Source organism: Panthera tigris, chromosome E2 (genome assembly GCF_018350195.1).
Source record: "Panthera tigris isolate Pti1 chromosome E2, P.tigris_Pti1_mat1.1, whole genome shotgun sequence".
NCBI classification, from domain to species: domain Eukaryota; kingdom Metazoa; phylum Chordata; class Mammalia; order Carnivora; family Felidae; genus Panthera; species Panthera tigris.
Window position 1 is genome coordinate 40,456,375 of NC_056674.1, and position 11,997 is coordinate 40,468,371.

The 11,997-nt window shown below is 40.7% G+C and overlaps 1 long non-coding RNA gene across 1 annotated transcript; it reads right to left on the bottom strand.

The window, feature by feature from the left end:
* Positions 1–650: 650 nt before the first annotated feature.
* LOC122234145 lies at positions 651–2,677 on the bottom strand. Its single transcript, XR_006211906.1, has 2 exons — positions 2,493–2,677; positions 651–920 (listed from the first exon to the last, which is right to left on the bottom strand). It is a non-coding gene; the product is annotated as an uncharacterized LOC122234145 (long non-coding RNA).
* Between the last annotated feature and the right edge of the window lie 9,320 nt (positions 2,678–11,997).

Sequence of the window (11,997 nt, forward strand, 5' to 3'; positions counted from 1 at the left end):
AAAATAAAATAAAGAGCCAAACTAAGATTTGGGTTGAAAAATGTTCACTGTAGGGCTGCAGCTATGTGTATGTATGTGTCTGTGTGTAAGCAAAAGTAAAATGGTGATGATATCCAGCTACAGCCAGTTGGCAAACATTTCCTGGATGTCTACTGTGCAAGGCCTTAAGTGAGGTGCTGGGGATGTGATGGTAAATGAGGAGATGGGGGTGGTCCTTACCTCGTTGGAGTACACACCCACCTGAGACTAAGCTGACACTATTAAATCCACAGTAAGAACCACTAATTAACTATGGCAAGGACGCTATAATGAGGACATCCAAAAGCATGTTTTTGGAGAATAAATACTGATGACTAACGACCTGTGAAAAAGAATCGTAGTAAAGTTAGATAGTGAAAGAGGCTAATTTTCAGAACATGGATAACTAGTAGTGGATACAGATACGTAAACCCATGCAGAAAGAAAACCATAGATTAAAAAATCACCAAAATGTCAAAGGTGACTATTACTAGGAAGCTGAATTGAGGGCATTCTTCTTTTCTTTCTTTAAGTTTTCCATCATAAGACATACAGATATTTTGCCGAGGGAAATAATACTATTGATACCAACAAGTTCCAATGTAAAAAAAAAAAACAAAACAAAACAGCTATTAATAGTATTCCACAGAATTTTATTTTCCCAAGTTTCTGGTTCTCTCTATGGAAAAACAAGGGAAGTCTATTCCTTCTTCTGTTTATTGGTTGGCAACTCATCCCTCCGAATGTAGTAAAAGCATGACTTCTTCCTAACGCCATCCCAGAGTTCCACATATCAGGAGCAGTCAGGTCCTGTCACCTCTCAGGCTTGATCGAGCTGGTTTGTTCCTCCCACTCCCCTTCACCGGGAGCTCCCGAAGGGCACAAAAGCACCCAAGTCCAAGCTGGAACTCAAGAGTGCATAGCATTAGCTATTAGCTAATTCATTAATTAATAACATAAAAGACTCAGGCCAAGGAAATGCTGGCCTGATACAAAGTATCAAAGTAGCCCATCGTTCAAAGGGAGCCAGCTTTGTAGACAGCACTTGCTCTCTTAAACATGTCCCACCTGGGGCCCAGGCCCACCCTTCACACTTCATCTGCAAGACTTCAGGCCCTTAGAGTCTTCACTTCCTCCTGCACAAACCATGAGAGGATGGTGGGAATATCCCAGGAAACCAGGAGTTCCATATTGTTCCTGTAGGAGTTGAAAGTGCTCTAGTGGAATGCCGTTTTCTAGTTTATGTTCAACTGAGGATATGGTTTACTGTCTTTTTTCACTGCCTCTGTCTTTGATTTTTAACTTCCAAATTGACTGGTACTCATTTGACAGTTTCAGTGTGTGTCTCTAAAAAGTTAGTGTGCTAGACCGACTTTTAAATTAAAAAAGAGCAGGGGTGCCTGGGTGGTTCAGTCGGTTTAAGCGTCCCCTGCTTCAGATTCTGTGTCTCTGTCTCTGTCTGCCCTTACCCTACTTGCGCACTCTCTCTCTCTCTCTCTGTCTCTCAAAAATGATATAAATGTTGAAAACAATTTTTAAAAAAATATTAATAAATTACAAAAGAGCAAACAAGTTTCAGAAAGAGATGTGTGTATGCATATGTGATTTCATTTCTTCATACCACAAGTTCTCTTGTTAAATAAGATTCTGCTGGAATCAGGCTCCTTTGTTTATAGGCAAAGAAATGCAGGGATAGGAAAGGGAAGTAGAATTTGCTTTATTTTACAAAATGATGTTCCAGTATTGTCATTTAATCCTTACAAAACCCCACATGACATGTAATGTCCTTCTCAACTTTTCCATAAGAGAAAATCCTGAAAGCTTGGAGAGGTTCAGAGGCATTGCCAAGGTTCTCAAGTAGTCAGTATTAAAAGCTGGATTCAAAATCAGATCGGAGTCAGAAATCAGCGTTGAGAGGGGTGAGGTGAGCTGCGATCTTTGTATCCCAACCTCCAGTCTTAGGTTGGTCCCCAGCCTTCTGCCTTTGCATAACTTTGCAGCAGGGACAAGAGTAACCTGTGACCTCACTCTCCTCTCCAAACAGGATTGTTAGCAGACCTCACTTCCATCTGTAACCCATTGTGAAGGCATGTCATTAATGAGACACTGGGAACAAACAGAAATCCTGCCTCTTCTCGCAGCTCTGCTACAAGCTGCCTAATTAGGATTTATGGGTGGCCATGATAAAAATGTCTGCATGGTAAATGCCGAGATTTCTCTTGAACTCTTAAATAATAGCCAAACAGAGCCTAATAACTGAAGGGATAGGTCAAATACACCTCCACATTGCCAAGTATGTTGAGGTGGAGGGGCAGACATGTATGTGTGTCAGGGAGCAGAAGAGGCAGGTTGTTTACATAAATTAGGCTAATATGAAAGTCTTCAGCTTCAAGTAATGACCGTTCTTTGTTAATTCAGACCTGAAGTGGTTTAAGTTCAAGCCTTCCACCCAATGTCATTGAAGAGCCATTCACCGTGTGTAGAGCTCAGTGGTTGTTTCCTGAAGTACATCCTCACTGTGACTGTAGACTCTGCTGTATTGCCTTTGGGTCCCAGGACGAATGGCACCATCCCAGTTGAATGCCACTCTCCCCTCTTCAGCGAGAATATGAAATGACAATGCTAAGTATGACAACAATGACAGCTTTGTTGCCTCATCATCTCTGACTAGTGCCAAATAGGTATGAAAAAGCCTCATATTCATAACATCTCATATTACCCAACCACCCAAGAGGGTGGCTAGAAACGCTCTCATTTTGTGCTGAGAAGAAGTGCTCAGCGAGTGGGAGTAACTTGCTCATGGTCAGAGAGCAAGAATGTGGATAAAGTTGGTTTCTGTGACAAGTCTTCACCATTACTTAAGTTTTTTAACCACATGCATGTATTAAGATTTTTTTAAATTAGATTTAGCCAGAAAAGCATCAACTATTAATTGAGGGAATCTAGAAGGAGTCAAAGGAAGAGAAAGCATGTGAGCTTGGCCTACATGACCCAGGAGAATTTAAGCAGTGGTGTGGGAGAAAGTGGGAGTGGGGATAGAGGGCAAGAATGTGCATGACACATGGGGAAATGCCTATGTTCCTAGGGCTTACAATATTATTGATATGCAGCACCCCCCTCCCCAAAAAAAACACCCTTCCCAGTCTATGGATGTCACAGTCATCTACTGAGTCACTCAGACCAGCACCACAGGGGTCATCCTCAATTCCTCTTTCTCTTTCACAGCCCATGTCTAAGCCATCACCACCCACCAGTAACACCCTGGCCAGTCTGTGATCATTTCTGACCTTCTGGCCTCCTGTCTCGCCTGCCCACCACCAGCTTCCGGCCCCCTTGCCTCACACACTGCCCTCCACAGAGATTCCAAGGTGAGATTCCTAGCAGGTGAACCAGGCAAGTTGATATTCCCGCTTAAAACCTTTCAGTAGAGTTTATGGTATGACACAATTTTTGTTCATCTGATGATTAATGATGACATTAATGTTATGCCTAAAACACAGTTGTATTTAGAATATTTCAAAATAGGAATATTTAGAGATGACAGTTTTAGCATGCCTGGGGTTTGCTTCAGAGTAATCTAGGGTGAAGAAAGTGAACATGGACATAGATAGATGAGACTGGCCTGGGAAAGCAGGGTAATTCACTGCATTAACACGGGTAACTTCTTACACTCTTTCATCTACTCACCTTTGAAATTGTGCATAAACAATGTCTACCAAGAAAACTCCTGATGGATTGCCACCAAAACCAAATACTAATTTCCCACCATAGCCTACAATGCCATGTGTGATCTGGCTCAACCTGCTTCCCACTTTTCTTTATGCTTCCGTCTCCTTATTATTCAGTCAGCTCCAGCTCCATGGACCGTCCTGGCCTTCAGAGACACCAAGCTCTTCCTACCTCCAAGGGCTCTGAAAGTGCTTCTGCTTCTGGTTGAGATTTTCTTTCTCTGAACCTTGAGGTGGCTGCTCCTGTTCCACGTTAAGTTTCAACTCAATGCGACATCTATGGATAAGCCTTTCCTGATCCCTCTGGAAAAATCACACACAATGCCCCCCTTGCTCCCCACTGTATCATCCTATTCCATCCTCTATGGCATTTAAAACTGCTAGAAGTGTTCTGTTGCTCTATACATTTTTTCTTTAAATCTACCACAGTGTAACTCCCTTCAAGGCAGGAGTTCTGTTCATTCACTCAGATTATCCAGTATTACAAGACTTCCTGGAGTTTAGTAGTTGTTCAAAACATACTCTTGGGGTATTTATGCATCGCTTACAGTGATGCTCAAGCTGATGCTCCCAGAAGACTCTTTTTAATTGTTGTCACAATGACTGAGCAACGCCACTGGTATTTAGGACCCAAGAGTCAAGGATACTGAAAGATTTTCAATGCATGGGCCAATGTCCTGTCCCGTGAAGAATGTCCTGTCCCAAATTCCAAGAATGTCCTCTTTGAAAAAGTCAGGGCCTGAGAATGGCAGAGGTGGTGATTTGGGGGGATGGGGAAGTTTGACATTGGAGGGAGTAGTATGGAATGAAGCAACAGAGAAAATCAGAGCGAGACCAGGACAGGTCGTCTTAACACCATGCTAAAGAATGTGAAATTTATTTTTTTAGTTGTATTTGTTTTCCATTGGTGCTATAGCCGATTACCATGAACCTAGTGGCTTAAAACAACCCAAATGTATTATCCCACAGTTTTATCAGTCAGAAGTCTGGGTGAACTTGGTTGGGTCCTCTGATTAAGGTTTTGGAAGGCCAAAGCAATGTCACTTGGGCTGGGTTCTTACCTGTAGGTGGTGGAGAATGACTTGTCTGTCCTCAAGTTCATTCACATTCAGGAGTCAAAGTCTTTGTGGTTATAGAACTGAAATCCCTGTTTCCCTGGTGTTATCAGAGGGGGGCTTGTCTTTCGCCTTGTTTGATGTCCACATTTTTTCTCATGGTTTCCAAGCAATCACCTCCAGCAAAAGGGGCCAAGTCCCTCTCATGCTTTGAATCACCCTGACTTTATCTTCTTGGTCTAAACAGCTAGTTCTAGCTAGAGAAAGTTCTCCATTTTTTAAAGGCTTAGGTAATTGGACCTGGGGCCACCTGGATGATCCAGGTTTACCCTCACTCTTTCAAAGTTCAAAGTAACCTTGATTATATCAACAAAGCCCCCTGTGCTATTAAGGTAACACTTTCACGGGATTAGGGTGTAGACACATTTGGTAAACCATTCTGGGTACCACAGGAGTCATTGAATGTCTTTAGAGAGGCAAATTAAATTACCTCCACCTGTTTAAATAAACATTCCTTTCTCTGTGGCTATTCTTTAGCAATAGGCTCCCTTTTCCTCTAGGAAGTATGACAGTGATGCCTGCAGGGACTCTGCTGGGAAAGCCATTATAAGCCAGCAGCTACATATCAAGCCAAGTGGTGCTATGGCCCTAGTTCCAAACAGATAAAGCCCAAAGAAGGGAGTGTGCCTGCTTCCACGAATGGTAGGGCTCAGCTGCGTCCCCATTTCTGGGAGAATTTATGAGAGGAGCACATGTCAGGGGGCATGGAAAGCTTCTCTCCCAGAAGCAGATGCTGCTGATCCCCACATAGAAACCACCTCACTCTCCAGCACTCCCAGACACTGCCTGCCAGATGGCCACAGCTGAATCCACAGCTGAATAGATATCTGCTGTTGGCACCAAATACACCTCTGTGGGACTGGTTAAGGACCCAAGGTGGTATGGCAGGGCATCAAATACACATGAACAGTAAAAATGCTTAGGGTGTGCCAGGCACTGTGCTAAGCACTTTGTAGGCATTAACTCAACCTACACAATATTCTCAAGTGGATGCTGTGATTCTTACACCCGTTTTATACAAGGAGAGACCAAGGCTTGCAGAGGTTGGGTACCTTGCTTGCCAAAGATGACAGAACTGGTGACCAGCAGAGGTGGAATTGGAATGGAGGCAAATAGGATGCGATCACAGTCTCCATCCAGTATCTATGACCTTAGACACTGCACTAGCTATACCTGATTTAGCCCTCTTCCCTGAGCTCTGTTTTATCCAACATCACTTTGCACCAGCTCAGATATGCCCATGTTTGACCAGGAACCATCTGCAGAGCCACCCTCATTTGTAGGTCACTAACTCCGTAATAACTGTCTCCTGTGGAATGGCCTGTAAAGCTAAGGAGAGGAAAATCGAAGCTGACACTAAAAATGATACCTGTTGCCAAGAAAAGTTAGAAGACCTGAAGCCAAATGTAGGAATGACCCCAGAAGAGGATTAAAAATGGGAAAAAGTGATCTCTGACTCAAGACTCACTTTAGGAACCCTGAGTACCCACGGTGAAGTTGTGCATGAAGAGCAGACGTCATCATCTGAGCAGGTACTGAGTGCTTGACATACACGAGGAACTAAATTATACCCATTGCACAGATGGTCTCATCTAATTCTTCCATCATCTTTATGAGAAAAGTTGTTACACCAGGTTTATATATGGAGAACCTAGACTGAATAATGTTAAGTAACCTGTTTCAGGAATCACAGCTGATAAAAGGCAGTTCTGATATTTACACCCAGGCAGTCTGACATGAAAAATTACTTAAGTCCCATATTTTCTTCTAAAATGTTGCAGGTTCTTTGGGTGTTGATTCTTTCAATTGGTTCTTTGGGTGTTGAGTTGACTCAGGGGAGAAACACATTCTGTCTTAGTGCGATGCTGAAACCGGAGTGAGTCAGGAGAGCATATGCTTCAAGGAATGATGCCCACAGGTTAAGAGATGTTCTATTTTCTACCAATACACCAAGACATGGGTTGCATTTCATAAGTGATTATTGAAGGAATGAATTGAATCAAACTGAAAGAGTAAAGGCATTGGAGAGATAAAACCTATTGTTGGACTGCCAAATCTGAAAGAGAGAAAATCATGGAACATAATCCAGAGGGAAAGGTGAGGTTTTATCTTGAGATTAAGGTAAGTCAGGTACAAAGTGCTATTAAGTGGAGCCACTTAGGTGTGAAATGCTGAGACTTGGGCCACTCCTTCAAATTGCTATCAGGTATATACTGCAGATGCCAGAGTGGGACTGTAGAGAAATACCAACCCTGGCTGGACCCTATGACCATTATCTCTCAGATTGAAACAGGGTATGTTTGGGGAGATGAAAAGAATACAAATACCAAGTCTTCTCTGGAAACATAGTGACTACTGTGGTATGCACATTACAGAAACACATCTGAGCAGAGTACATGACAATCATTGCCAACAGAATGGGAATTTTTAAGAAATCCACCAGTTCATGAATGGCCAAGAAATATGGGAGATATACATACTAGGTTTATGGCAACACTGGCAAATGAAGGGCACACATATAAAATTTCTTACCTGCAAATGGAGATAATGTACTATCCCATTTCCCATTATCCCACCATACAGGTGTGATAGTTAAATAAATACACTTAGAAACATTCCTGATACACAGGAAGTAGGATTTATATAATTTGAGTGGGTTATTTAATTACAAGAAACTCCAATAAAACATAGTAGGCATAGATTAAAAGTCAGTTTTCTTCTCCTTTTCCTTTTCAATTTGCCCCGTGTTCCAGTTGCTGTGACTAATTTGGAAGAGTTAAGGTTGTAAAACAAGCATTTATCATACTCATAGATAATGTGTTTCACAAACCATGACAGGTCAGAACTGTGAGGCGTTGTTTCTGCTTAACAATATCAGAACCTTGAAGGCTAGGACTAGAATCTATCTAAAAAGGCTTTGTCACTTACATATCTAGCTGATATGCTATCTGTATCAAATATTATATCTAGTAATTTAGGACATCTAGATGGCATATAACATCTAGAACTACATCATAGTAGTGACTGTGGACTGAGACTTTATCTCTTTATGAGACCATCTAAACAGTCAGTTGGAGCATCTACATGTTGGACTGTGCTTCGTCCCAATATGGTGGTTATTGCAAGGATCCTGGGAGGAAGACAGGTTGAAGCTGTACTCTTGAATGAAAGAGCAGTCCTTTCCCACTGAGATTTAAGGGAAAGAGAACTAGTCTCCAACTATTGATGGGGAGTGGCAAGGCTCTAGGAGAATATACAGAACAGCAAATATTGCTGTGGCCATTTTTGGAAAATATCATCTGCCATGCCCTTTGATATCTGAACCCCCATGGGTATCATCCATCTGATTTATTTTAAAGAGAAGCTAGGAGAATATTTTTTTTTATGTTAATCTGTGTCAGTATCCCAGTGTATCTAAATCTTGATGAAATTATACTCTGAAATTCTAAAGGGAGTTTGGTTTGAGAATAGCTCTTTATTGTTTCCCATTCAATGTCCTATACATGCCGAAAAATAAAAATTAAAAGCTTAGATTTTTATTAGGCAAGAGTAATAAGTCCCCCAGTGAATCAGTAGTGTTTTGCATGATATGCATTTTCTAATTCTCCCATATGGTTGGTTAAAGCTCCATATTTCTTTCTAATTCAAACGTAACATTTAGGGAAAACATATAACTGGCCTCTTGTTGGCCCAGGTCCCTCATCTGTCAAATGGAAAAGAATGGTATACATAAGCAATTCACAAAGTGCACTCGTTGGCATGCTAATTATGATAATAAAGAAAGGGTACTGTGATCAAGTAATTTAAGCAGAGTATGATAGGACTTATGTTGCAAGGTTTCTCAGAGCCTTTAATATTTATTTGAAATCTTTCTTTCTTTCTCTTTCTTTCTTTCTTTCTTTCTTTTTTCTTTCTTTCTTCTTTCTTTTCTTTTCTTTTCTTTTCTTTTCTTTTCTTTTCTTTTTTTTGACCATGGACTTTTTTTTTTCTTTTTTTGCAAGTTCACCTTGAAGGGCTAGAGGTCCCTGAACTATTCTTTCAAAAATGCTGAAATGGGCCAATCATTCTTAGTTTGTATCTCTATACAACACTGTTTTATAGAGAATGGTATTCTTTTCCCCAAAGTGCAGAGAGGAAAAATGAAAAGAATAATCTCAATGTTACATGTGGATCTCCTTATTTATTTCTAACCATTTTGGCGTCTATTACATCTTCCTTTTCTAAGATCTATTTTAAGATGGCATCTTCCCAAAATTGCTTTTTAGTAATAGCAATTATCATTTATTGAGCACATATCATGGGTTAGGCTCATATAAAGCCCTTTGTATAAGTGGCTTCATTTAATTCTCTAAATGACCTGAAGAAGTCAGAAATGTTACTATCCCCATTTTTCAGATGGTGAAACTGAGATTCAAAAATAGTAAGGAACTTGTCCAAGGTCACAGGTAAGGTGCAGAGACAGGACTTAAAACCAGGTCTCAAGAAAACCAGTGAACACCTTGTAGTCTGCTGTTTGTATCACACAGCTGCCTCTGCAAAAATAATGGGTGACACTTCACATCCCAAAAACTACCTGTAGTTTTAGTAATTAATCTAATGTTCCAGCTCATCCTCCATGCCAATTCCTGATGTACTTCTCAGATTCTGATCTACTTCTCAGATTGTGGAACTTTAAACTGGGTAATAAGAAAACATGATGTTTTGTGGCTGCAGCTTCTGCTGCTGCTAATGGTGATGACTTATTTATTCATTTCTTATTATTTCTTATTATTTTATCATTGGCTATGGAACTTCACTTTTGACATTGCAGTTCCAGCTTCAGTTCAGCCTCATGCAAAATTTCAACTCATTCTCTTGTTAGGGGACTTTTTGTAGTTCTGGGTTAATAACTCATCTGATCCATCTTAACCCCACGAGATTTCCGCTCAGCGCTGGTTGTCCACTGTGGTGCAATTGTTGTTCATGTTCCACTGAGCATACGTGCACTGTTTTGGTTCAAAGTCCCCATGAAGCAACTGTAGAGTGTTTCCACAAAGAATTCCATCAGCGTTCACTGCCATGAAAACAAGGTTGAGAATTGGCACCAACTGATTAAGTTAAGTATTTATTGAGCATCCACTATGTGGCAAGTCCTTAGCTGGAGATACAAAGGTGAACAGGAACATAACCAGTCCCTGCCCTCATGAAAATGGCCATTTAGTAGGGGAGACCAACACTAGCGCCATGCTCATGGAAGTGGATTTATAAAAGCAAACTGAGATAAGTAGACTGAAGTGAAGGAACAGGAGTCCACGAGGCTGCAAACCAAACCTGATTTTCTGTAAGGGGTCCGTGAAATCTTATTTGAGAACATGATCCCATCGTTGAGATCTGAAGGGCAAGTAGCATTAATGAGGTAGACGTGTGAGATATCCCAAAACCGGAAGGGGCAGCATGTACAAAGACCCTCACAGCCTGGGCTGTGAGGTGTGGAAGCTGACTATTGTGGCTAGAGCGTGAGGGGTCACGGTCTGGCTCATATCTCCTTTGACATTCAGAGCCTTGTGGGCCAAGAAAAGGAATTTATCATAAGAGCAATGAGATGCCACTGATATCCCAAGCAGGAAACTGAAATTAACATATGTGCATTTTTAAGAAAATCACTTTGACTACAGTCACAAGAGAGAACTGGAGGGGTCAGGGTGGATTTAGGGAAACCAGTGTAGAGGCTGTTACTATAATCCGGTAGAAGGCTGTTGACAGCTGGCCTCTGGTGGCCTTTTCTGCTCTTATTTTAGGTGATTTTATGTTTATCCAGCAGAAATTTTGGACATTATTGACCTGCACTTATTTGAAACAAGCATTAAGGTTTATTTGATTTTTATACAATTCCTTAGGAGATGTATCTTATTTTAAATTGGGCTGCCTGTACTGTCAAATTGTCTCTACAGGTAGGGGACACTTCACTGAGTATGATTGTTAAAGAAGAAGCCCAGCCAATCAACTTTTTAAGAAGTCAAATTGTCTGGTGTGTGGTATGTGTATTCTAGTTAATGAGAGAGGAATGTCCTTGAGGAGATATATACGTTTGGGGAGGCAATGTCAGCTACTCCTTCACTGAATAAATATTAATCAAGAATATTTATCGAGCACTTACTATGTGCTCGTAGCTGTTCTAGCCTCTAGAATAAAGTATCATGAGACAAACTAAGTCTCTCTTTCTCTCTCTCTCAACTTAATTCTGTTTGAAAGAATGCAGTGTTTGGGTGCACACAGATATGACTTTTGATCCCATCTCCACCACTGTGTGACCTTGAATAATTCACCTTTCTGAGATTGATGTCTCTTATCTCTAATTCAAGGAGAATAATATCTAATGATTTTAAGAATAACATCGAAGTATTTTCTAAGTTGAGATAACATAGGTCAATTGCCTAACACAGTATCTGGCACACACTTTCATGATTAACCTAAGGTTCCCAAATTGAGATTCTACTATAATTACTTTTGGCACTCATGTTCATGTTTGGCAATAATTTTAATTACCTCACCAAGACACTATATTCTTTTCATTGAGAGATACTTACAAGTTTGGCATATTTTATTACTTTAAAAATTTCCATATCTGGGCACAAATTTCAGCTTATGATTCTAAGTTATGATCCAAAACGGCCTTAAATTATGGCAATATTTTGCTCTATCTCTCTTTGTAATTTTAAAGACTATAGTCAAAACTACACACGTATGAATACATATGCAAACATGTATAAATACACACACACACACACACACACACACACACATATGCACACAGGCCTACACACCAGCAGGGTGTGAGAGACACCTTTGATACTTTTATCAGTTTACATTTTGAATGTATTATCAAAGTCCTAAAATAATTTCTGAAGCCTTGAAATAGTAGTGCTGTTGGCAATTTAATCCCCACTTTATTCACTACTTCTGCCCCAGGCTGCAAAAAATACAGCATTGTTCATGGGTAATTTCCCACTCCCTCCTGCTGCTAACAAAATGGATACTTTCTTTAAACTAGAAAACACACTGTCTGGCATTGCTCACTTCAATTGGCAATGGGTCCCATATGATCAAAGTCATAGCCTGCGGAGGGACAGCTCCCATCTCTTTGAAAAAAGACTCAG